The sequence below is a fragment of the Littorina saxatilis genome, linkage group LG9 (assembly GCF_037325665.1).
Source record: "Littorina saxatilis isolate snail1 linkage group LG9, US_GU_Lsax_2.0, whole genome shotgun sequence".
Lineage (NCBI taxonomy): Eukaryota > Metazoa > Mollusca > Gastropoda > Littorinimorpha > Littorinidae > Littorina > Littorina saxatilis.
In genome coordinates, this window is record NC_090253.1 from 56123261 (window position 1) to 56148028 (window position 24768).

The 24768-nt window shown below is 40.9% G+C and overlaps 1 long non-coding RNA gene across 1 annotated transcript; it reads left to right on the plus strand.

The window, feature by feature from the left end:
• The first annotated feature begins 12562 nt into the window (after positions 1-12562).
• On the plus strand, positions 12563-24578 carry LOC138976525 (uncharacterized). The gene is made up of 3 exons (XR_011459048.1): positions 12563-12810; positions 21549-21642; positions 24016-24578. It is a non-coding gene; the product is annotated as an uncharacterized lncRNA (long non-coding RNA).
• The last annotated feature ends 190 nt before the right edge of the window (positions 24579-24768 follow it).

Sequence of the window (24768 nt, forward strand, 5' to 3'; positions counted from 1 at the left end):
AAACTAAAATTCTACATTTTAACAGATAACTAAAGTGAAAACACATTATACATATGTACACAGAATGCATTGCATTGAGGTAAATTGCGAGTTGATTGATGTGAATTAAGTGGTATAGTGCAGCTTGCACTTTCTCAACATCATGCTCTAATCCATACATTACATTTAAAAGAAAATCAATCAAACAAGCAAGACATTGCTAAGATCATCACACATCTAAATACATGTAATGGTTGGTTTGTTAGTCCCTTCATTCGAAAAGGGTTTGTGTACATTATACCAATAAAGAGGAGAGGGGCATGTTTAATACAAAAATTGAATACCATTTAAGACAAATATCCTTTACTTTGACTTCATTACATAAGACAAATATCTGCTTTTAAAACTATCAGTGCTGGTAGTTTGCCTCAGGAATGTTGGAAGAGAGTTCCAGAGACTGCTACCTGAATACACTAAACTGGACTTAAACAGGTCAATCCGAGGAACAGGAGTGTTTAATATCATAAATTGACGTGAATTCCTCATGGTAAATTTTGTACGTAAAGTTTCAGGTACACATCCAGTGATAATTTTGCTCATAAGGGTACATTTATTATAGCCAAGTCTTGCCTTCAGAGGGAGAATGCCTAAGTTTATATAGTCTAATTCATTCAGGGTTGTTTTCTTTAATAAGACTACTTTCAACGCTCGTTTGTGTAATCTAATTATAGGTTTTAGTGAATTATCACTTGCCGAATCCCATAAGGTTGATGCGTAATCAATAACAGATTGAATATGGGCATTAAAGAATAACTTCCTGGCTTCCAAATGGAAGTGCTTGATTCTAGATAAGAGATATACTTTCTTGGACATGACTTTAGAAAGTTGTTCGATGTGGTGTGACCATGACAGGTTGTTATCGATGGTCACTCCCAACACTTTATGATGGTTGACTGTTGAAACAATTTCATCATTGACAATTAAATCGGGAAACGTGGAGATTATGTTCTGTCGTTTTTGTCTAGTTGTTATTATCATGCATTTATTTTTTTGCTGGTTCAGGGACATATGATTTAGCTCAGTCCATGCACTCAGCTGGTTTAAACTTTCTTGCAGTGATTCAGATAAACGATTTAAATTGGTGTCACTGGAGTGTATGGTAGTGTCATCTGCAAAAAGTTCACACAAGTTTTTAATATTAAGGGGCAGGTCATTTATGTATATGGAGAAAAGTAGAGGGCCTAAAACTGACCCTTGTGGTACCCCATGCCGTACAGCCTGCATACTTGATGCCGAGGCGTTCGCATTCACACTTTGTTGTCTGTTGCTGAGAAAAGAACAAATGAGGTTAACTGAGTCAGTCCCGAGGCCATATAATTTGAGTTTTCTGAGTAACAACTTGTGATCAATTACATCAAAAGCTTTAGCAAAGTCTACAACTACAGCACCACAAAATTCATTATCGTTTATCTTGTCCAACCAATGATCAACAAGAGAGATTAAGGCAGTGTGACACGAGTGATTAGCCCTAAAGCCAGATTGGTTCGGGTGAAATAATTGATTGTGATCAAAGTGCGCTAATAGGTGTTTGTTTATATGTTTTTCAAGTGGCTTTGATAATACAGACAATATAGAAATCGGTCTATAGTTTGAGGGGTCTTTCTTCTCACCAGATTTAAACAAAGGAATAATTTTTGCCTGTTTGAGCGCTATTGGAAAATATTGTTTGTCTAAACAGAGATTATAAATGTAAGTGAGAGTTTCGGAAATTACCGGGGCTGATAACTTAAGAATTTTTCCATCTAATCCGTCTATCCCCCGGGTACCTGTTTGCTTTAAATGTGTGAGTGCTTGAAAGACTTCAGGCACTGTAAGCGAAGGAATATTTAATTGAGATGAAATTTCTTTTGACTTACAGAAGTCTTCTAAAACTTCCAAATTATTGAGGTTAGTTGTATCCTTTCAAATAACTTTTTTCAGCTATTTTGGAAAAATGTGTATTTAGATCATCAGGTGTTATGTCTCTAACGCAACTTGATTTAGATGCAGAAGTTTTATTTGTGAGTTCATTTATGGCTTTCCAAATGTTCTTTGGATTTTGTTTTGAAGAAGCAAGGTCTTGAAAATATTTTCTCTTTTTTAATCGTTTTATTGAGTTTACTTTATTTCTCTGTTCTCTATACTCCTCTTCCTTGCCGATTGACTTTAAGAAGTCGCGATTATCTATGGCATCTTGTAATTCATCATCAAACCATTTCGGTTTCACTATGTGTCTGACTCTTTTAATTCTCCATGGAGCATGTTTATCATATACGTCAGTGAAGGCATTGAGCCAGTGTGTTAATGCAGCATCAGGATTCGTACAATTATAAACATTAGAGAGGGAGGAGTTACAGAGGTCGTGAAGAAGTGTGTCTTCGTTGAATTTAGAAAAGGATCTGTATTTTATTGTCTTGTGACCGGCTTTTGGAATTTTTACACCCTTTCTCGACCACGTCAGACAGATAGGGAAATGATCGCTGCAACCACTGGCGGGAACACAACATTCAGCAATGTTACGTTGATCAGTGACATAAATATGATCTATCAAAGTACTTGTAGATGCTGTGACTCTTGTAGGGGTGTCTACTATCTGTTTGAGATTATAGAGGTTAAGCATATCTAGCCATAACTTGTTCTGCTTAAGCAAATCAATATTAAAGTCTCCCAATAACATTATTTCCTTTGATTCGAGTAAAACTGCATCTAACATCTGCGTAAGATTATCCGACCAATTTGCTCTCTCTACAGGATTTCTATAACAGAAACCTATGAGGAGTGGAGGTGCTCCTTTCATTTTAACTTCTACCCACACCGACTCCACAAACTGCTCAAGGTGTGTTAATCTAGTATAGCTAACTGATTCACTTACGTACAGAAGCAAGCCAGTTTCTTTACTTTGCTGTGGGTCTCTGCGTAGTATGTTATAACCAGGAATAGCTACATCGGCATCCGAAATCTGCTGAGATAATCGTGACTCTGAGAATCCAAAAATGTGAAAATTTGAACCAGAATTTAAAAGCATACTAGATACGTCATTCATTTTGTTAATTGCATGGTTAATGTTAAGGTGGCCCACACGAAGACCCTCTTTTCTGGGCCATAAATTTGGACAGCTATTCATTGTGAACATAAACAGTATTCTGGCTTTTGAACGTTAAATAGTCCGAGATATTTACTGAAATCTCTTGATCAATCTGTAGCAAATTTGCAGGAACAGAGAAATGTGTCAAACAAGATAGAATAATTTAGAAACACAATGTGTCAAACAATGACGTTATCAATAAGGTACAATAGGTAAATAAGACAGAAACTCAACGTCAAGCGTAGAATAACTAGTAAAGAGACAAGGAAATATTCCGGACGACAAACTAAGTAAAAAAACGAAAGCAACAATAAACAAGTAAAAAATCGAAAGGTAGATTAGCACAAGAAAACAGGAAAATAAAGAGAAAACGGTAATGTTACCGTTTATAATGATAATAAAGAACCAAACTAAGACAACGAAACTAATGTAATAGACTCTAAACAAGTCTAACACAAAGCACTTGTCATAGGAGTCAATGTTGACACATGTGTCGCCTAGTAACAGCAGCCGCTTTCAAAGCATATAATATGAATGGGGCGATTAGCTTGACCGTCCGAACACACTGCTGTCGCTGAAACCTGTCCAATTAGAGGCGCACAGTAAAGAAGCAAGCACACACCAGAGTCTCTGTCTCAAGCAAGACAAGAAAATGTTTCTTCTCGTCTCTTTGTTAAAGAGTTGCTGTGACAGCCTGAAGCACAGCACAGTAAAAACGAAGGTAATACAAAGATCGATCAGGAGGATAAAGGCCACGAAATCATGCTCACACCCTCACAAGGGTAATGTTCGTGCAGTAGCACAATCGTACACAAATATGCACAGTTTTACCATCACGGCAGATGACGCTAATAATGCTGTATTTTCTATTACCGCACACACACACACACACACGCTCACACTCACATGCGCTCACACACACACACACACACACACACACACATACATACACACACACACACACACACATGTAAGAATAATCCAGAAATAGTCGTCACACCCATGAAATTCACTCCACTTGACTAATTACACAGGTGTACATCTATCCGAGTTGTAGTAGCTCTGGTAGTTGGGGGGTGGGAAACAATGTTGAAGATGTGTGGGCATGGGACCGTATGCACGGTGGGGTGGTACTGAGTTTCCGTGTGTCTGAAGCAGGTATGGTGGAGGAAGCATGTCACGCCAAGGTGACTGGTGGGGTGCGTAGTGCATAGGATAGGGTCTGACTGCCTGCTTGGACTGGCTGTAGTGCGGGTCGCTGGAATGGTGCAGTGTGGAGACGTCGTTGGTCCGCTGCTCATAAGACGGGGGGAGTGTTACGCTGTTCTTGGTGAGGGAGTGGGTGGGGGTGACGTAGAGGGCTGGTACGCAACATATGCCCCGGTCCCTGGTCATGTTGGCGACTCGGCTGTCCTGTTCCGTGATGAGTCTGCTGGTTGCGGTGTTCGTCACGGCTTGGCAGTGAATGCTCAGGGGGGGTCGGCAACAACGGCCCCCTTCGCTTTGAAGTTACCGCAGGCTGGCCAGCATACTTCAGAGACGAGTTGCCCAGAGCGGTTCGCCACGGGTCGCTCGCAGTGCGAATGACAAAAAGCCGTTTCTTAGGCCAGTGCATGAAAGCGCTCGCGAAGCACTCGGCGAGCGGCTTTGGTATATGCTCGCCCACCGCCCGCCGCGTTATCCAAGATGGCGGCGGTGTTTACACTGCGATGCCGTGTAGCGTGTTTCGATCTTCTCGGCGTGGTTTGCGACGTAACCCGAGGGATCCACCGCTTTTCAAGGTTCAGGGACTACCCCAGCTAAATTTCCCATCATAACTACATTCTCTCTGACGATTTCACTGACCGAATCGTCTACTAGTTTAAGAAGTACAACTTTTTTCATATCTCGCAGCAATCGTGCTTTCTTCGTCGCCATCGTGAAGTGATTTGCCTCGTTGTGAGACCGTTGCATAGACCAATCCAGAGCGACTTTTCTCTGAGCGGGCTATTGTGATTCTGAGCAACGCATGGCAGGTTACAGGCAAGGCGGACGGTACCCTGCCGACTCGGGTGAAGGGCGTCCCTGTAGAGGGCCTAGCGGGGGGCGCCACTGGCTGTGAGGAAGGTGTCGGTATGGTCGGTGAACCCCACACTCTCTCTCACACAACTCCTTTCCAGGGAGTGATTTGAGGCCGTGACCGTCTTCCTCAGGTCGTGCTCACCCTTGGGTGGAACAATAGAAGATGCCTGTATAATTGCTGCAGGGAATACTTTCTTCATTAGTTTGAAAAGTCGGGACCACACTGCCTCTGTGATTGTGTTATGTCGGCACGTGTTGACCCCGATGTGGACAATTACTCGTTGAACTTGTCTGGACTGTGGGATGTTGGCCAACCAGTGCGTCAAATCGTCAACACAGAGACCTGACACACTGAGGTTTTGCGATACTCTCTCCGGAAACATGAGTTCTGGCCTAACTGGTCTCATCACCGAGTCCCCGAGCAGCACACGAGTGGTTGAAGAAGCCACTCGGAACTCGGCCAGCTGTTGTCGCGGAGTTAGGTTTTCTTTCAGTAGATAGACTTTTTGTAACAGTCGAGCCCAAACCTCGGTTGATAGAGAGAGAGAGAGAGAGAGAGAGAGAGAGAGAGAGAGAGAGAGAGAGAGAGAGAGAGAGAGAGAGAGAGACAGACAGACAGACATACAGAGAGAGAGAGAGAGAGAGAGCGAGAGAGAGACAGAGAGAGAGTCAGAGACAAACAGAGAGAGAGAGAGAGACACAGAGAGAGAGAGAGAGACAGAGAGAGATAGACAGACAGACAGAGAGAGATAGCGAGAGAGAGACAGAGACAAACAGAGAGAGAGAGAGAGAGAGAGAGAGAGAGAGAGAGAGAGAGAGAGAGAGAGAGAGAGAGACAAATCAAATCAAATCAAATCAAATCAAATTTTATTTTACGAGGGTTGTGGCATAAGCAATATAAACGAGCTTCTTTTCAAACAGCCCTCGCCCAGAGAGGGACTATTCTAATCTTAAATACATATATAATATATATGTACAAACGTAAGACAATTACAAAAGATAAGCATGACAGTTAAAGGCAGAAAAAAAACTATTCACAGGACTATATACACGTTGTAGGCTATACAAACATTCTTGCGTTTTTATGACACTGATGCTTTTTGGACAGATATGATCAATAAGAAAATAATCAGAACGAAGTCTTCCATCACTGTGACTTTTCGTAATTTGACATTAAATGTAATGAGGTGTTTTTTGAAATTATTGAGACTTGTTGAGACTCGAACTGATTCCGGGAGAGAATTCCACAAAACGCTGCCAGAATAGTCTACTTGACAGAGAGAGAGAGAGGGAGAGAGACAGAGAGACAGAGAGAGACAGAGAGAGAGAGAGAGAGAGAGAGAGACAGACAGAGAGAGAGAGAGACAGAGAGAGAGAGACAGACAGAGAGAGAGAGAGAGACAGAGACAGACAGAGACAGACATAGAGAGAGAGACAGAGAGAGAGAGAGAAAGAGAGAGAGACAGACAGAGAGAGAGGGAGAGAGAGAAAGACAGAGAGAGAGAGAAAAATGAGGGAGATAGAGAGAGAGAGAGAGAGAGAGAGAGATAGAGAAAGAGGAAAAGATAGAGAGAGAGAAACTCAGACTCAGACTCAGAACTTTATTACAAAAGGATAAAGGTTTTAGGCAAAGCCTATTCTTCCAACCTGTCCTTTATACAACACATAAAGACAGACGCACATTACAAATATAAATTCAATCATATAAGAGAGAGAGAGAGAGAGAGAGAGAGAGAGAGAGAGAGAGAGAGAGAGAGAGACAAAGAGAGAGAGATAGAGAGAGAGGGGAGAGAGAGATAGAAAGAGAGAATAAAGGAAACAAAGTGAGAGACAGAATGACAAAAAGAGACAGAGAGAGACAGAGACAGGCCTGTAGAGGCAGAGGCCGTCAGAGAGAGAAATGGGGCGTGACAATTCGCAGCAAGCATCGTGACACACAGTTCGCAAAGCCGGACTGCAACGACAGTGTCTCCAGGTGATAAAATAAAACCACCATTTACGTTCTTCTTGCCTTCGTGCTTTTAGTATCACTGAATCTTTATCCCCGAGTACGCAGTACTAGGGTCCAGCAGACTTTAATTGTGTGTGTGTGTCTCGACTTAACGGCTTATTGCTGGGAAACTACTGGGCGCAGTTCTTTCAAAAGTTGATACACTAACTTGATAAAAGGTCCGATTGATCGTATTAAAACTTCATAATGTTACCTGGGACCTAAATGCGAAATAAATCACAAAAGCCACTCTTAACGGTGGGAGTTTTTGCGGTGGGAGGCTGTTCGCTGTTCCAGTCACTGAACTAAAGGGGAGACTTTTGTAGGCGGCTGAGCCGAACACGTCACGCAGAAAAGCATGATTTCAGTGCAAGCCAGCCAGCGGGTGGGGATTAATTTGGTCTCGGCAAAGAAACTACAGTGCGGGTTTGGTCTCGGTGAGACTGTAAGAGAGACAGAGAGCACGAGAGAGAGCGACAGGGACACTGTGTCAGTGATTCAAGGTGGTGGCTTGGTGGCCAAAGGGATCCGGGTTCGATTCCCGGCATGGGCGGTCTATTTTTTTTTTTTTAATTCTTGTTTACTATTGTTTATTATGAACGTTTTAATTTTTTATTTTACTCTAATAATTTTTTTAATTGTGTAAAATAAATAAATATATATATATTTTTAATTCACGTGCACAAGACAAAAACGTTCATACTGTGCCAAAGTGATCCGAGTTCGATTCCCGGCATGGGCGGTCTACTCTAAAAAAAATTTAAATTGTGTTATTGAATTTTTTTTTTTTAAATCCACGTGCACAAGACAAAAACTTTCATACTGGGGGAGCGAGCCAGTCTGAAGAGTACTCGGGTCCAGCGCCAGCGTTTTTTATTTCCGAGCGTGAAAAGCGTTTTCCGCTTTCGGCTAAATCAGAATCCATCCGTAAAAGACGTTCTGCTGGTAATTGCAAAATCACAATGGTCTTGAGCCATGCTACTACCCACTTATCAAATAACTGAACGCACGTGTATATGCTTCATTAGTTTTGGGTTTTGTTTCCGCAGAAGAGAAATCCCACTGTCGTTTAGTCGTTGGTTTCAGTTCCAATGCACTCTTGCAGCTTTCATGTTAATTGGAAAACAATCAGAGACATAGACATCTAACTTTTACGCTGCACCTTTTTTTCTAATCATGATATTCTTTTTTTTCTATAAAGACGTTGCTTTGAAAGGTACACACTACCGAGAGAAACACACACACACACACACACACACACACACACACACACACACACACACACACACACACACACGGCTATGGAGCTTGCACTCTCTATGGATTGATCATTGAATGTAACTTTGCTGTTGTGAGCAATCAAGGACAAATACAATGTATGACATGTTGCTGCTGCTGTTGCTGCTGCTGTTGCTGCTGCTGTTGCTGCTGCTGCTGTTGCTGTTGCTGTTGCTGCTGCTACTGCTGCTGTTGCTGCTGCTGCTGTTGCTGCTGCTGCTGCTGCTGCTGTTGCTGCTGCTGCTGCTGTTGCTGCTGCTGCTGCTTTTGCTGCTTCTGTTGCTGCTGCTGCTGCTGCTGCTGCGATGACGATGACGATGACGATGAGGAGGAGGAGGAGGAGGAAGAGGAGGAGGATGGTTATGATGACGACATCGAGGACGACGACGATGATGATGATGATTATAACGGCGGATATGACGACGAGTACGACACTGATCGTGTTTTCAGCAAAGCAGTTCCGTTCTTTTGAAAAGAAAAGATGGATCTCTACGACATAATAGACACAGAAAAGGCTGCGGGAAAAACAAATAGAACAAAAAATACTTCGAAACAGCTTCATTAGTTCTCGTAAATAGAAACAGATACGAGTTCTTATCCAAACACAAATTAGACGGAAAATTGGCAGGGAATCCATTATTCCTACGCTAAATACCATTAGTGTTATCAAGAATTGTTCTTACAAATATAGAGGGGTCAACCTGATGCTGAAAGCTAAAAGCACACAAATAATAGTAGGGAGATGAATGTATAATAATGGGTGTGGGTCTGAAAAGAAGTTAGGTAGTAGTTAACATTTGTTTTGAATAATTATTGGTATTTTGACAATGTGGGTAGCATGGAAATGTAAGCATTTGAATGTAAGTCTTATGTACCATTGTACCCAGGAAGAGAGACGAGAGACAGGAGTAGGTTGCAATAGCTTGTGTGGCCTTTGAGTTTTGTTTTTGGAAAGACATTGTTAAAGAAAAAGAAGACAAGTACAGTAATTCAATATTTATTGTGAAAACCAACGATTGTACAAAGAACATGTGAGGCAACATTATGTCTGTGATGGTGTGAAGAAAATTAGTAATGATTTATACTATTATTATTTAGACTTGAGACTGAATAGCAAAATGCGAATTAGTGTATGTTTTGTGGTGTGAATTGAAACAAAATGAAAAGTGTAAATATCTGGGAATTTGTGGTTAAAAGACTTCGTTATTTCTTGATTGTTATTTACTATTCTATTGAAGTGAATAGCAAAACGCTGTATTTGAAAACAGCATGGGATTTATTTTAATTTTGTTTGTATCAGGTAATGCCCTAGTTTTTACAAATTGTAGCAAAGTCGAGTAACTTTACTATGTACGATGTTTACTGGCAAATTACAACACAAACGCGAAAAACTTAACTATTTGTAGAGTTCTAAGGCATTGCAGACAAAGCAACTGCAAGAAAGTCAGGTTTTAGCAGTGTGAAAATCCGCTGAAAACGGTCTTATATCCCTTCTTATAACATCTTCCGACACAAAAACACCACCCTTTTATCAACCCAAAGAGAACTTCCTTGGCAAGTGTTATGACGTAAGACCAGTATGTAACCTTTATTTGAGTTTCCCGACGAGTGCCAAGCACAAACCTTAAAAGGAAATCCAATCAATAGAGATTAGTGATGACAACTTACGTCATTGAGACACTGAAAGGGAAACCAAAATGCATATATTATGCCAGACACATGAACTTTACCGACTGTAGCTTACAGTTCAAACTTTTACATGAATTCTATTTTCCGATAAAGCTACGTAGTTCTCCTTCTTTTCATTCAGCTTGCCTCGAACTGGAATAATAAAACTCCGTTTGTTTGAACGTTAATTCAGAATGTCATTGTCCACGGCTTGAGACATGCATTACAGTGGTAACCCAGCAAACACACAACGTAAATACGACGTTGCGAAAATGTGAATTGTTCGTGTCATTAGCAACGTTGCGAACTTTACGTGAAATTTACGTTGAGCCAACCAAAAAACGCAACGTAAAACCAACGTTGTGTCATTGTGAGATTTTGGTGTTCTTTCGACGTTGTAATACAACGTAAATTTTACGTGAATTTCACGTTGCATTTTGGTGTCTTACAAATGTTGCGAAGATTACGTGAAATTTACGTGGATCCAACCAAAAAACACAACGTGAAAGCAACGTTGCGTTACAGTTGTGTTTTTTTGTTTTTTACACGTTGGTACATAACGTAAATTTCACGTGGATTCCACCTTAAAAAGCAACGTAAAATCGACGTTGTATTATTGTGATTTTCTGGTGTTCGAACAACGTTGGTATACTCACGTGATTTTCACGTGAAATTCACGTGATTTAAAAACAAAAGTTAGTTTGATACAACAAACGTTCCTACAACGTAGTTTCAACGTAAACACACAACGTTGGGGTTTGTTTGATCGCCAACGTGCCCTCAACGTGAAATCCACAACGTAAATCCTACGTACGTCAGTCATTACCAATTTTTCACCTGCACGGTTTCGTATCGTTTATCAAAGAAATGTATATATATATATATATAAAGCCTTTGAAAATTACGTAAGGTGAACAGATTTTCAAATACAGGAGATAGATATGTGCGAAACTATCACCGAATAACAAATGACTCAGTCAGACGTTATGAAATTAAGCGCCGATGTACCGCGCAATGTATTTGATTGCTTTGGCGTTCCAAATGCGTTCGGTTACATTTTCTGGCATCATTAATGCATCAACGAGAATTGAAAAGTAATGCTAAAAATATAATTGTGTACGTTTCGTTTAAAGTTGATCTACTGTGCTCATCAAACCTCTTGTTGTATTTTGTAAATTGGCGAGAGGGGGGCGTAATACATGAACCTAATCTCTGTGATTGTCTATACGTGCGTGTGTGTGTGTGTGTGTGTGTGTGTGTGTGTGTGTGTGTGTGTGTGTGTGATTACACGTACGTGTTAGTGTGTGTGTGCGTGTGTGTGTACACGTGTTAGTGTGTGTGTGTGTGTGTGTGTGTGTGTGTGTGTGTGTGTGACATCAGTTTGTGTATGTGTGTGTATGTGTGTGTGTGTGTGTGTCACATCAGTTTGTGCATGTATGTGTGTTTGTGGGTGGCTGTGTGTGTATGTGTGTGTGTGTGTGTGTGTGTGTGTGTGTGTGTGCGTGCGTGCGTGCGTGTGTGTGTGTGTGTGTGTGAGTGTGTTTGTGTCCCTCGGCGCGTGACAATATATCTGCCAATAAGTTGAACTAAAACAGAGTTCAAGTGGGAACTACACCTGAAAAAGCAGGAAGGGAGCAGAATACATGTTTTGAACTCCGTTATTTATTGTTTGAAATGTTATAACCTGGGAGAAGTCACCCTCGCACCCCGTCCTTAGTTTCTCTTGACCTACCTTTGAAGTATTCTTGAGGACATGACTAGACTACCCGATTGCGCCCATTGCACGGCATAAGAGAGCGCCGTTCCACCCGGCCGATTCCGCTATAGACGTCACGCGTCCAAGGGAGGTAATTTTCGAGCCAGCTGCATTGACTCGGCCAAGAACGCAAACTTTCTTCGATTAAAGGCATTGTAGCATGTCTAAAATCATGGGACTTGTGTTATCAAGCTTTTAAAATCACCAAGTAACTTTTAAGAATAGTTTCAGTTACATGCGAACTCATTCTGCTGAACGGATTTTGAGAGCCAGTACCCAACTGCCTTTAAATGCACCTCTTTCCTTTTTTCATGTTCTTTTATGGTTTGCCGATTTTGTTAACATTTTTGCATTCACGATGAAGATTTTATGGTGACTGTACAGAAATGTACGTCCTCTAGTTTCTAACCTTCCAAAAATTGGGGCTGGGGGTCGGGGGAGAGAGAGAGAGAGAGAGAAAGAGAGAGACGAGAGAGAGAGAGAGAGAGAGAGAGACAGACAGACAGACAGACAGACAGACAGACAGAGACAGACAGAGACAGAGAGGGAGAGAGAGAGATAGAGAGAGACAGAGAGGGAGACAGAGGGGAGAGAGGGAGACAGAGAGTCAGAGAGAGACAGAGAGAGACAACGTCGAAACTTTGTCAATCATTTCGGTTTTTTCACCTGCATTTTTAGTTTCGTAATATTCTATTCAATTAATGTTCGGTCAAACATAGAGGTTCACTAATTGTGTAAGACGAAAAGAGTATAACATAAATGCATATTGTTTCAAGGAATTTGCTGAGTTAAATGGATTTGCGAGTGCGAAACTTTCCCTCCCAAAAAAAGACGCGTTACTAACCGACAGTGTTTTCCGGTGATGGCCACGGTCGACTTTGTGTATCCCAAATTTGGTTTTCAACTTTGATGAACACTTTCAGGACTAAAATATTCATCGTAATCAACTCGAAGGTAAGTTGTTTTCAGTTGTTCCACATGAGACGTTATCACTTATTGTACTCAATGTACACATGCACAGATTACTTGATTGTCGAGACCATGATTGGAAACGGACCGGCCAAAGATGGCGGGTCTTTCCAATAGTCACAATGTATTATCAATCAATGATCAATCAATGAGGCTTATATCGCGCATATTCCGTGGGTACAGTTCTAGGCGCTCTGCAGTGATGCCGTGTGAGATGAAATTTTATACGGCCAGTAATTGCAGCCATTTCGGCGCATATTTACCTTTCACGGCCTATTATTCCAAGTCCCACGGGTATAGGTAGACAATTATTAACTGTGCCTAAGCAATTTTGCCAGGAAAGACCCTTTTGTCAATCGTGGGATCTTTAACGTGCACACTCAATGTAGTGTACACGGGGGGGAGTTCGGACACCGAAGAGAGTCTGCACACAAAGTTGACTCTGAAATAAATTTCCGCCGAACCTGGGATCGAACTCACGCTGACAGCGGCCAACTGAATACAAATCCAGCGCGCTACCAACTGAGCTATATCCCCGCCCTAACTCAGTTCAAGGGATACACATTCTTTTAGACTCAACTTTTGAGTCAGTATAGCGAAACAATGGGTCACAAGCAGTGGAACACAAAGGAAAAACACGTTTCACATAGACGGACGCAACCTTTAGAAAGCTGTTTAATCAGACTAGCTCAGTGCATGAGACTGAAAGCGGGGGCGGCCATTGTTATCTCAAGTACTTAATTGGGCATTTTACGATCTTGAGGGAGGACGATGTATCCAGACAAGCTGCTTCAAGTTCAAGTGAATCTGCCCAGCGGACAGTGGTATGAGAAGAATTCAGAACTTGACACATTGGCTCATTACATACTTGACTGTCTTTTGTCGACCTGTTCTGTTACTCACTCAAGTAGGCAGCCGAGATACCCTGCCGGTGTCACGATTTCATCTTTCGTCTGTGTACATATTTCCCCCTCGACATATACTCAAGACTGAAATGTTGTTTCCTGGTAAAATTAAGAAGTGAAATTATTTAAGGACGAAAAGCATGTCAGTTTCTTGCATGTGAAGAAAATTGGTGGTAAAATTTAATAGACTTCAACCCCAAAATCGAATTCTTCGAAAACGTGTACTGAGTGGTTAATTACGTCCCTTGAGTAAGAAGGAAACATTTTAGGATGAATCAAATTTCTAAGTTAATTAAAAAAAATTGGTTGGACAAATTTGTCCCCATGAATGTAAGGTACCCAAGGTCGCTCATCAGTACTATCGAAGGGCGTTTTTTTGTTCAGTGTAGAGTTTATACTAGATCAACGAGGCCGAGAAGCGAAATATCAACACGGCGAAAGATGAAAACGTCACACCGGGGGAGAGAGCGAGACAAAGAGGAGCTATCGGGTGGAGAATGGGGAGGTGATTCGGGGAGGGGGTTGGATTAAAGATGAACGTATCAAATTGTTATTTGTAAGGAGGAGAGAGTGAGACAAAGAGGAGCTAGCGGGTAGAGAATGGGGGAGGGGATTCGGGAGGGGGGATTATAATGTGTGTGTGTGTGTGTGTGTGTGTGTGTGTGTGTGTGTGTGGGCGGCAGGTTGGGACGGCATTTTATCAACGAAAGTACGAAATAACAAAACAAAATAAAGAAAGAACAAACAAACAAAAATTAAAACCTGACACATGCAGGTTTGTGTAGGGATTTTTATCTATGCCGTGTGAGATTGAATTTTTTTTATAAAATACATCACGCATTCACATCGGCCAGCAGATCGCAGCCATTTCGGCGCATATCCTACTTTTCACGGCCTATTATTCCAAGTCACACGGGTATTTTGGTGGACATTTTTTATCTATGCCAATACAATTTTGCCAGGAAAGACCCTTTTGTCAATCGTGGGATCTTTAACGTGCACACCCCATTCAAGTAATGACACACTCGGACTGTGTGTGTGTGTGTGTGTGTTTGTGTGTGTGTGTGTTACCTGGCGGATTTTGATGAACATTGGCATGGTTTACAAATTCTTGAGAGCATTCGCTTGTGTGGCTGTTCTCCGATATTTGATAGCGTTATTTGATGTCATATTTTCCCGTTTGTAAAAGTTGAGCCCGCACTGTCAGAGAGAAGAACACATGAATATAATATGTAGAAATCGCAAACCCGGCCAGAAGGCAGACACGGACAAAATGTAGGATGCTGATACATGTAGAACTAGATGATTACCCGCTTCGCCGGGAAGAAGTAGAGCCGAATACCCGGTCGTCGCCGGGGACCCGGCTTTGCCGGGTGTACGCCGGCATCGCCGGCGCACGAAGGAAGGGAGATCTAAAAATAGTAACGTGCAGTGACCTTCTAAATATAAACGTACAAACGGGAATATCGATTGACGCCAGCGCACGAAGGAAGGAAGATCTAAAAATAGTAACGTGCAGTGAAAAACGAAAATCGGTTCAGCGCTGCGCGCTGAGAGCACGTGTTGAAATATCTCATCGATCAGGTTGTGTCCGGGGTCTCTGTCAATAAGCCCACCAAATTTGAAGCAGATCCATCGAGAACTTTGGCCGTGCATGGCGATCAATCACACACACACACACACACACACACACAGACACAAGTCGTATATATATATAGATATGTGTCTGATGCGAGTATAGGCTTACTATGTTTACAAAAATTGTGAATAATATCTAGCCGAGATGAATCGCAACCTTTGTACCTCTCCCTTTATTTAAGATTTTTTCCCATTCTTCTTCGTGTTAGTTGGACGGTATTCTTTCCTTTTCTTTTTTCTTCCAGCCACAACACAGATAGCGTAATAGCGGCTGTTTTATTCATTCTTCTGTCTCGTTCCCTCATATTCGCATGTGATATTATGTCACTCCTTATGAGATTACACCCCCCAAACTTTGTTGCTAGACCTTTGTTGAGGATAGAAGAGGCGAGAAAAACTGGTATGAAGTACAAGTCAAAAATCGCACCTTGATCTTACCTGACTCATTTACGGCACTTGGCAGTCTTTTGTCGGGCTTTTGTCGATCGCTTGTCCACTTGGATAATAAAATTACGGACATGCTCCCCCCCTCCCCCCCCCTCCTCTAAACTTTGCCAAAATGGGTCCTCTTGAGACATCTCGCGTATGAGAACAAAAGAAAACCGAACGGGCAAATCATATGGACAACACATGTTGGATTTCTTCTTTGGGTACGCTCACCAGTAAAAAAAAAAATGCAGCCAATGTTTTTTCGAAAAGTTGTGTTTGTGTGTGTGTGTGTGCGCGTGCGCAGGTTTTTTAATGTACTGTTTCGTTGAGAGGATCGTGGGTAGTGTTTTTCCTCTTCATTTTAAAATGTTCATTACAGACATATAAGACAAAATAAAGAAAAAGAGAGAAAAATACAGCAAAAAACAAGTCGCGTAAGGCGAAAATACAACATTTAGTCAAGCTGTCGAACTCACAGAATGTCCATAGAGGGGGAATCGAGACGAGGGTCGTGGTGTATGTGTGTGTGTGTGTGTGTGTGTGGGTGTGGGTGTGTGTGTGTGTGTCTGTGTGTGTCTGTGCGTGTGTGTGTGTAGAGCGATTCAGACTAAACTACTGGACCGATCTTTATGAAATTTTACATGAGAGTTCCTGGGAATGATATCCCCGGACGTTTTTTTTCCTTTTTTCGATTAATACCTTTGATGACGTTATATCCGGCTTTTTGTACAAGTTGAGGCGGCACTGTCACACCCTCATTTTTCAATCAAATTGATTGAAATTTTGGCCACGCAATCTTCGACAAAGGCCGGACTTCGGTATTGCATTTCAGCTCGGTGGCTTAAAAACTAATGAGTGAGTTTGGTCGTTAAAAATCGGAAACTTGTAATTAACATTATTTTTTTATCAAACGTTCCAAAAACAATTCCATCTTATTCTGCGTCATTATCTGATTCAAAAAACATATAAATATGTTATATTTGGATTAAAAACAAGCTCTGAAAATTAAAAATATAAAAATTATTATCAAAATCAAATTTCCGAAATCGATTTAAAAACAATTTCGTCTTATTCCTTGTCGGTTCCTGATTCAAAAAAACATATAGATATGATATGTTTGGATTAAAAACACGCTCACAAAGTTAAAACGAAAAATATAATATATGTATTCTTAAACGGATTTTTGTTTTGATGTACATTTTTCATTCAATTTTCTTTTCATGTTTGCTTGCTCTTCATTTAAACTGTACAATAGCCGCCATTTATATGTATTTTTCTAGAAAACTGTAAACACCACTATAAGCATTATGCTTGTTGTTGTTTACTCTATATGCGTTTTTTATTTTAAATAATGCACAAACGTTGAATAAAACAGTTTAAACCAAACGAAGAGAGGTACATAAAAGCGTGCTATGCAGCACAGCGAAACCACTATGTACAGCGCTGAACAGGCCCGTCAGTTTCACTCCGTTTTGCACAAGCGGCGGACTACGGTCATTGTGAAAAAATGCAGTGCGTTCAGTTTCATTCTGTGAGTTCGACTGAGCTTGACTAAATGTTGTATTTTCGCCTTACGCGACTTGTTGTTGTAGTTGTCCTCAGTTGCATGCAGGCTGCTTCATCCCTGAGTTGTTTTGCCTTTTTACATTTAGTCAAGTTTTGATTAAATGTTTTAACATAGAGGGGGAATCGAGACGAGGGTCGTGGTGTGTGTGTGTGTGTGTGCGTGTGTGTGCGTGCGTGTGAGTGAGTGTATGTGTGTGTCTGTGCGTGTGTGTGTGTGTGTGTCTGTGCGTGTGTGTGTAGAGCGATTCAGACTAAACTACTGGACTCCGATCTTTATGAAATTTTACATGAGAGTTCCTGGGAATGATATCCTCGGAAGTTGTTTTTCATGTTTTTAATAAATACCTTTGATGACGTCATATCCGGCTTTTTGTAAAAGTTGAGGCGGCACTGTCACACCCTCATTTTTCAATCAAATTGATTGAAGTTTTGGCAAAGCAATCTTCGACAAAGGCCGGACTTTGGTATTGCATTTCAGCTTGATGGCTTAAAAACTAATTAATGACTTTGGTCATTAAAAATCGGAAACTTGTAATTAAAATCATTTTTTTATCAAACGATCCAAAAACAATTTCATCTTATTTTTCGTCATTTTCTGATTCCAAAAACGTATACATATGTTATATTTGGATTACAAACAAGCTCTAAACATTAAAAATATAAAAATTATGATTAAGATTAATTTTCCGAAATCGATCAAAAAACAATTTCATCTTATTCCCTGTCGATTCCTGATTCCAAAAACATATACATGTAGATATGATATGTTTGGATTAAAAATACGCTCAGAAAGTTAAAACGAAGAGAGGTACAGAAAAGCGTGCTATGCAACAGAGCGCAACCACTTTCGCGCTAAACAGGGTCGTTAATTTCACCGCCCTTTGTACGAGCGGCGGACTGCGGTCATTGGGAAAAAATGCAGTGCGTTCAGTTTCATTTTGTGAGTTCCACAGCTTGACTAAATGTAGTAATTTCGCCTTACGCGATTTGATCTTTTTCCCACACACTTTGGACACGTGCGAGTACCAGCAATAGAAAATTAGCAAAACACCTTCCTCCCCCTCTTAGGTGAAATTAAAGCGGACGTTTTCAGCGTGCATTCCCTTGAATTGACTGAATGGTTAATCATGCTTCCGTGATCTTGGGAGTTGTGGGTTTTTTCTGTGACATTCACAAACATACAAATGACAGAGTCCGACTAAAGGCTTACTGGAATTTACTGTTGAGTAATATGTGTGTCCTCTTAGGACCATGCCAGTGCATGGTGGATATCTTGGATACAGGGCGGACAGGCTTGCAAGCAATATATAACTCTGACTGTTGACCGTCGTTGTAATTTCCCACTTTGTAGTTGTCAAGGTATTTTAACATGTGGGCTTTATATTTTATAAGCTTGTACAAGAGCATTGTTAGTAATAACGCGCTATTTTTAGTTAAAAAAGGGATCAACTTGGAATGTGCACCCGACATTCCAATTTGTTTTCCCCTTTCTAATAATGGGTGAATTTGTTTTATTATAACTGAATTGCTTACAACCGAAATACCTACATGCCGAAATAACTGAAATAAAAAAAAATAAACAAATAGACGAATAGGGAAATGATACATAAATAAGTTCATAAATGAATGAGTTAATACATGCGTTATGGCGAAATTTAGATAACAAATGAGGAACTTTAACATTAATTTCAAATTGCTTTAAACAAAACTTTATTCAATTTTAATCATGACAAGAACAATGCATGGATGATTACATACTCAAGCATATAATGCTTATTTTAAGCAATCATAGTAATTACAAAACAAAGGTTAGCATGATGGCGGAATAAGTACATTAGCTCATTTCAGGAAACGAAAAACAAAACAAAAGACAAAACAGATACACAAACAAGCAGAAAATGGGAAGGGGTTGGTGATACAGGAGGTGGGGAAAGGGCAGCTGGAAAAAGAAGAAGAAGAAGAAGACTTGGAGCGCCAATATTTGAGGGGATTTTTTCAATTGTAATAAGTGCACATAAGACACTCGCACAAAGTTAATGCGTATTGTGATCAGAGGAAAAGTCACTACATTGCGCATAAATCGAGACATAATTGATAAGTCGGAAAACAACAAAAGAACATGAGAGAGGTTATGGGGAAAAATTTGTCAGGCAGCATGTCGCATGACAGTGTCTAATAAAAGTAATGAGTGAAGTATAGAGGCTCATTTACGGAACCTGCCCGTCTGTCTAATATAGTCCTGTACAGTTATGAATATGGTCTGGTTGACATTTCGTGAATATTGCGGGATGCCTTTCAATAATATTTCGATATACTTATAATCATTTGTCAAATTATCAATGGACAATAATCTTATATCTCTATACAAGGGACAATGCAGTAAGTAATGTTCAGCAGTCTCGCTGGGATAACCACACTCGCATTGAGAGCAATCCTTAAGGTGCCGCTTACATAAATCAAAATTCAAATCACGCATACCAATACGCAATCTGCAATGATGTACTTGTTCAAATCTTTCTCCAAAATAGTAATGGCATGGTACTTTAAAATCAGCACTTGACAAATAATTTTTGAACTCGCTCAAGGAGGTGGTCATTTTAACGTTATCTGGTAAGGTGTTCCATACCATAATTTCAAATTAACTAACCAAATAACAAGATCAATCGGTAAAGTGTTGTATGGGGACATGTAACAAAATGAGGAACTTGAAAACCACCATGTAGGTGTCCGACATTTGCTGGTGTCTTGTTTGCAATGATTTCAATTTGGTTCCAACATTTTGTTGTCGTCGTCGTCGCTCTTGCTGTTTTTGTTGTAGTTGTTGTTATTTGGGGGTTAAACGGGAAAAGGGGCAGAAATATGTTGGACTATTGAACGATCGTTTTCACACTAGGTGTCGGACTTCAAGTACAACGCGGGGTAAAAGTACTTAATGGAAATCCATGAGCTATGAGTTTAATATATAATCGCTATTTCGAGCAATTTCCATGTCTGAACATCCCACGGATATCCGCGTACGTGCCACCCATCATTTCCTTTTACACGACAAAGTCGTGTCGTAACAATTCCCTTCCACCCTCCCCCTACCCCTCCCTATACACTTGATAGTCCTCAACTTCGACCTACGGCGATAGGGGGATAATTGAGACAGCACTCTAAGTAGCTTTCCAGGTTACTGAAAGACTTTGATTTTGATCACAAGTTTTGGAAACTGTGAGCCCTTTCATCCCCAGCGAGACAGACGGACACCGCTCCTGTGTACAACGTGGGATTTAGAGCGGGTCAAAATTGAATCAAACTTGCCACATTCATTTCTTGCCTCATGATTAGCATATGCATCGTTCACTGCTTATTGTTGTTGTTGTTGTTTAGAAATCAGTGCGCGCGCAAGTTTGTATGAATGTGTTCGTGCGTGAGTGTGTGAGTGTGTGTGTGTGTGTGTGTGTGTGTGTGTGTGTGTGGTGTCGGTGTGTGTGGTGTCAGTGTGTGTGTGGTGTGCCAGTGTGTTTGTTTGAGTTCGTGCCTGTGTGTGTGTGTGTGTGTGTGTGTGTGTTATAGTGTCAGTTATTCTTTCTTTTGTCCCGAATCCTTGCTTTCCAGAAACCTGTGATGTCATTCTTCCTTGAAAATTTCTTCCAAAACTTGGTTGTCCAACTTTTGTCCGAGAGATGAGGTCGGAACGGTGGTATGAGAAGAATTCAGAACTTGACACCTTGATGTCATCTGACTGATTGGCTAATTACACAGTTTTTCGACCTGGATCATAAAATTGCCGACCATGTTGATTTACCCACCCCCTTATGAACGTGAATCTACTTGAGACATCAGCGTAACCAACACACACCAAACCTAAAGTCGGACCGTAACAAGTTTTCATTATTTTATGCCTGTCACCCCACGCTTTTACCCCCCCCCCCCCCCTCCGCCCCCACCGCTTACCCCTTCTCAGTTCACAGTTAATTGTCTGCAGCCTCAACCCCCCCCCCCCCCCCCCCGTGGGTAATAAATCACTCGACTATCGTCGCCTGCTTCTGATGACCGCTCTAAATAATTTGTCAGATAGCAGTGTGCAAAAGACACCGTTGAGTGTACATGTATTACCTTTCCTATGCTTAGGACACGTGCCTTTTCAAGTCATTGTCAATTACAAAATGTAGGTCTTACAACACAGCCACTGATTTTCAGGTGACGGTATCAATGCCGGGTCCCTGCTCTGCGAAAAAAAAAGTGTTTGCATTAATCGGAAGAAACATACTGCATAAGCGTAATTTATGCAGAGGTATGATGTTCTTAAGTTGTGAGATTTTTTAATGATCACGATGCCTTCAGTGCTTACTAAATTAATTGATTAGATTGATTTTATATAATGAAGTTAGAATTCTGCTGCTCTGATTAGTGAAATATTCAAAAATGCTATCATGCTATTTTGGCACCGTCATGGCTTTGTAGACTTATAATATATCTGCGTAATTGATTTCAACTCTTAGAAATCAAAAGTATAACAAATTGTATTGTGTCTCCTCTTGTCGTTAAATAATCACAACAACTGTAAAACAAATTTGCTTTGATAAAGCTCCCGTTTTTCTCTCAGAATTTTGCTCATTTTTGTTTTGTTTACATGCCCCAGACACAAAAACTACAAAACGATTCATAAAAGTTCCGTTCCATGCATTCCGTCTCCTCTCAATCTAAGATCCCCCTCCCCCCAAAGTTTTCCGCTAGCCTCTTCGACTTTTCCCAACGAAGCGTACAGGAGCGGGGCAATTAGGAGCCTTTGCAATTTTATGACCCGTCTGAAAGAAGTGATTGACTGGACACTGTCAAGTGCTCTTAAAGAAGCGATCAGATACGTGAGAATCACAGTGTGACATTTGACAAGAGGTTGACGGAAGTCTGGCAACCAGATGTTGGAGGGAAAAAATAACTCACTGAAAAAGTGAGATCGCACGTGTCGGACAGATGAAGGTTAGAAAACAAGTCGCGTAAGGCGAAAATACAACATTTAGTCAAGCTCAGTCGAACTCACAGAATGAAACTGAACGCACTGCATTTTTTCACAATGACCGTAGTCCGCCGCTTGTGCAAAACGGAGTGAAACTGACGAGCCTGTTCAGCGCTGTAGTGGTTTCGCTGTGCTGCATAGCACGCTTTTCTGTACCTCTCTTCGTTTTAATTTTCTACTTCCGAGGATATAATTCCCAGGAACTCTCACGTCAAATTTCATAAAGATTGGTCCAGTAGTTTAGTCTGAATCGCTCTACACACACACACGCACAGACAGACAGACAGACAGACAGACAGACACACACACACACACACACATACACCACGACCCTCGTCTCGATTCCCCCTCTATGTTAAAACATTTAGTCAAAACTTGACTAAATGTAAAAAGGAACCTTCTTGGTATGGATAACACTGGAAATATAACGTGGAAAACTTGTAATTATAGGTGCTGGACTTTCAAATTCAACTTGATCGCACATGTCGCCCTTAATTGTCTCTCTCACTGCTTTCTTATTACCCTTGCAAGTTGAAACCACCCATCCCTCTCTTGTTTGATGGCAACTTTAAAGTTCTCCTTTTTCCCAACCGTTTTGTCCCAGCATATAACCACTTCATGTCCCTAATTGGCACTAGTTTCTGTGAGGACGTTAAGCTTAGGTTAACCAACCAACCAACCGTTTTGATACTACCCATGTATCATGTATGTTTCTGAACATTTTGTTTTTATTTGGTATTGCTTCATTTTGCTTTTTTTCATTTACAATGTATAATCTGTGAAAAAAAGGCCAAAACCAAATAACTTTTAGTTTCCGATGACAAGGAGTAGTGTATTTAACAAACAAAGTTTGATTGTAATGATTGCTTCCATTTTCTGTGCACCTTCCACCTCTACAACATGCATACACTTGATAGTCTTCAACTTCGACCTACGGCGATCGGTGGATAATTGAGACAGTACTAGCTCCGAGGAGCTTTCCAGGTTACCGAAAGACTTTGATTTTGATAACAATGTTGAAAAGGCTGTGAGCCCTTTTATCCTCAAGGAGAGAGACGGACACCGGCCCCTATAATGGGCTTTGGAGCGTGTCAAAGTTTATTGCATCCTGATCAGCATATGAAACGTTCATCGCTTATCGTAGTTGTTGTGTATAACTCATAGTAGGCCCTAGTGGGAATAAGGTGACGCGCTAGTGTGAGTGTGTGTGTGATTCGTATATATATATACAGAAACGGATGTTATTTGTGTTTGGACAATTACAAACATTTAATTCTTGTACACAGATTAAAGAAAGTTTCCCTTCCAGGTCAAATGTCTTAATGATGCAAATACAAATAAAATACCCCCAATAATTTTCGTTTGAAATACTTCATTTCTTATGGAAGGAATACACACTGGCACACAGTCTTTTGTTGTCTTGGCTTGCGGCCTAAATCTGACACAACAAGGCTCGAAGAAGGGACATAATGCTTCATTTCATATATTAACAAGAAATACATGTAGTGTCAACACTCAGTTGGCCAGACATAGTAGGCAGTGGAAAGTTACTAAAAAGTGACCCGAGTTGAAAAGATGTGTATTTCTACTCCAGACATTATGGAGGCTCTGGTGTCACTAATATCAATGTGCTGTCTTTGCTTTGTTTAGCGACCAGCATCAAAGAGGCGCATAGAGGACTGCCTGGGAGAAGAGGACCACCAGGACAAAGAATGAAATCGATTGAATATGCTGTGCTGTTGCCCTGCAAAGCTGCGTGCATTTTTAGTTTCTCCGCAACATAATATGCATGTTTTTGTTATGAAATAAAATTGTTGATCGTATCTTGAGTTTATGGTGTTACATGTAATAGTCCTCATGATCTGTGACTGAGTGTGAAAGTTGGTGTGTGTGCGTGTATACATTTACCAAAACCTACATTCACTCTCAACGTTGCATTCACGTCGAAATCAAACCAAACCACAACCACAACCAAAAATTCACGTTGTGTCGACGTGTAATTCACGTCAATTTTATCAGGAAAAATGCACCAAAACACAACTTTTACGTTGTGTCAACGTAGAATTTACGTAATTTTTGATCTAAATTTTGACCTAAAATTTACGTTCCATTCACGTGGACATTACGTAAAAATGCAACGCAATTTCAACCAAACCACAACCACAACCAAAAATTCACGTTGTGACAACGTAAAATTCACGTAATGTTTTTACGAACAACCCAGCCAGCAAAATTTTGCGCAGCGAATGCGTGTCGCAGTCGCCAAACTCTGCGTAACAACTGCACTGGACGCATGCGTAACGCGCGCGATTTTGCAAAGCGAAATACATGCGTGACACACTCGTTTTCCCTCAGATTACGCAGACCATACGCACCTCCAGCGCACGCTTATTTGACACCAAG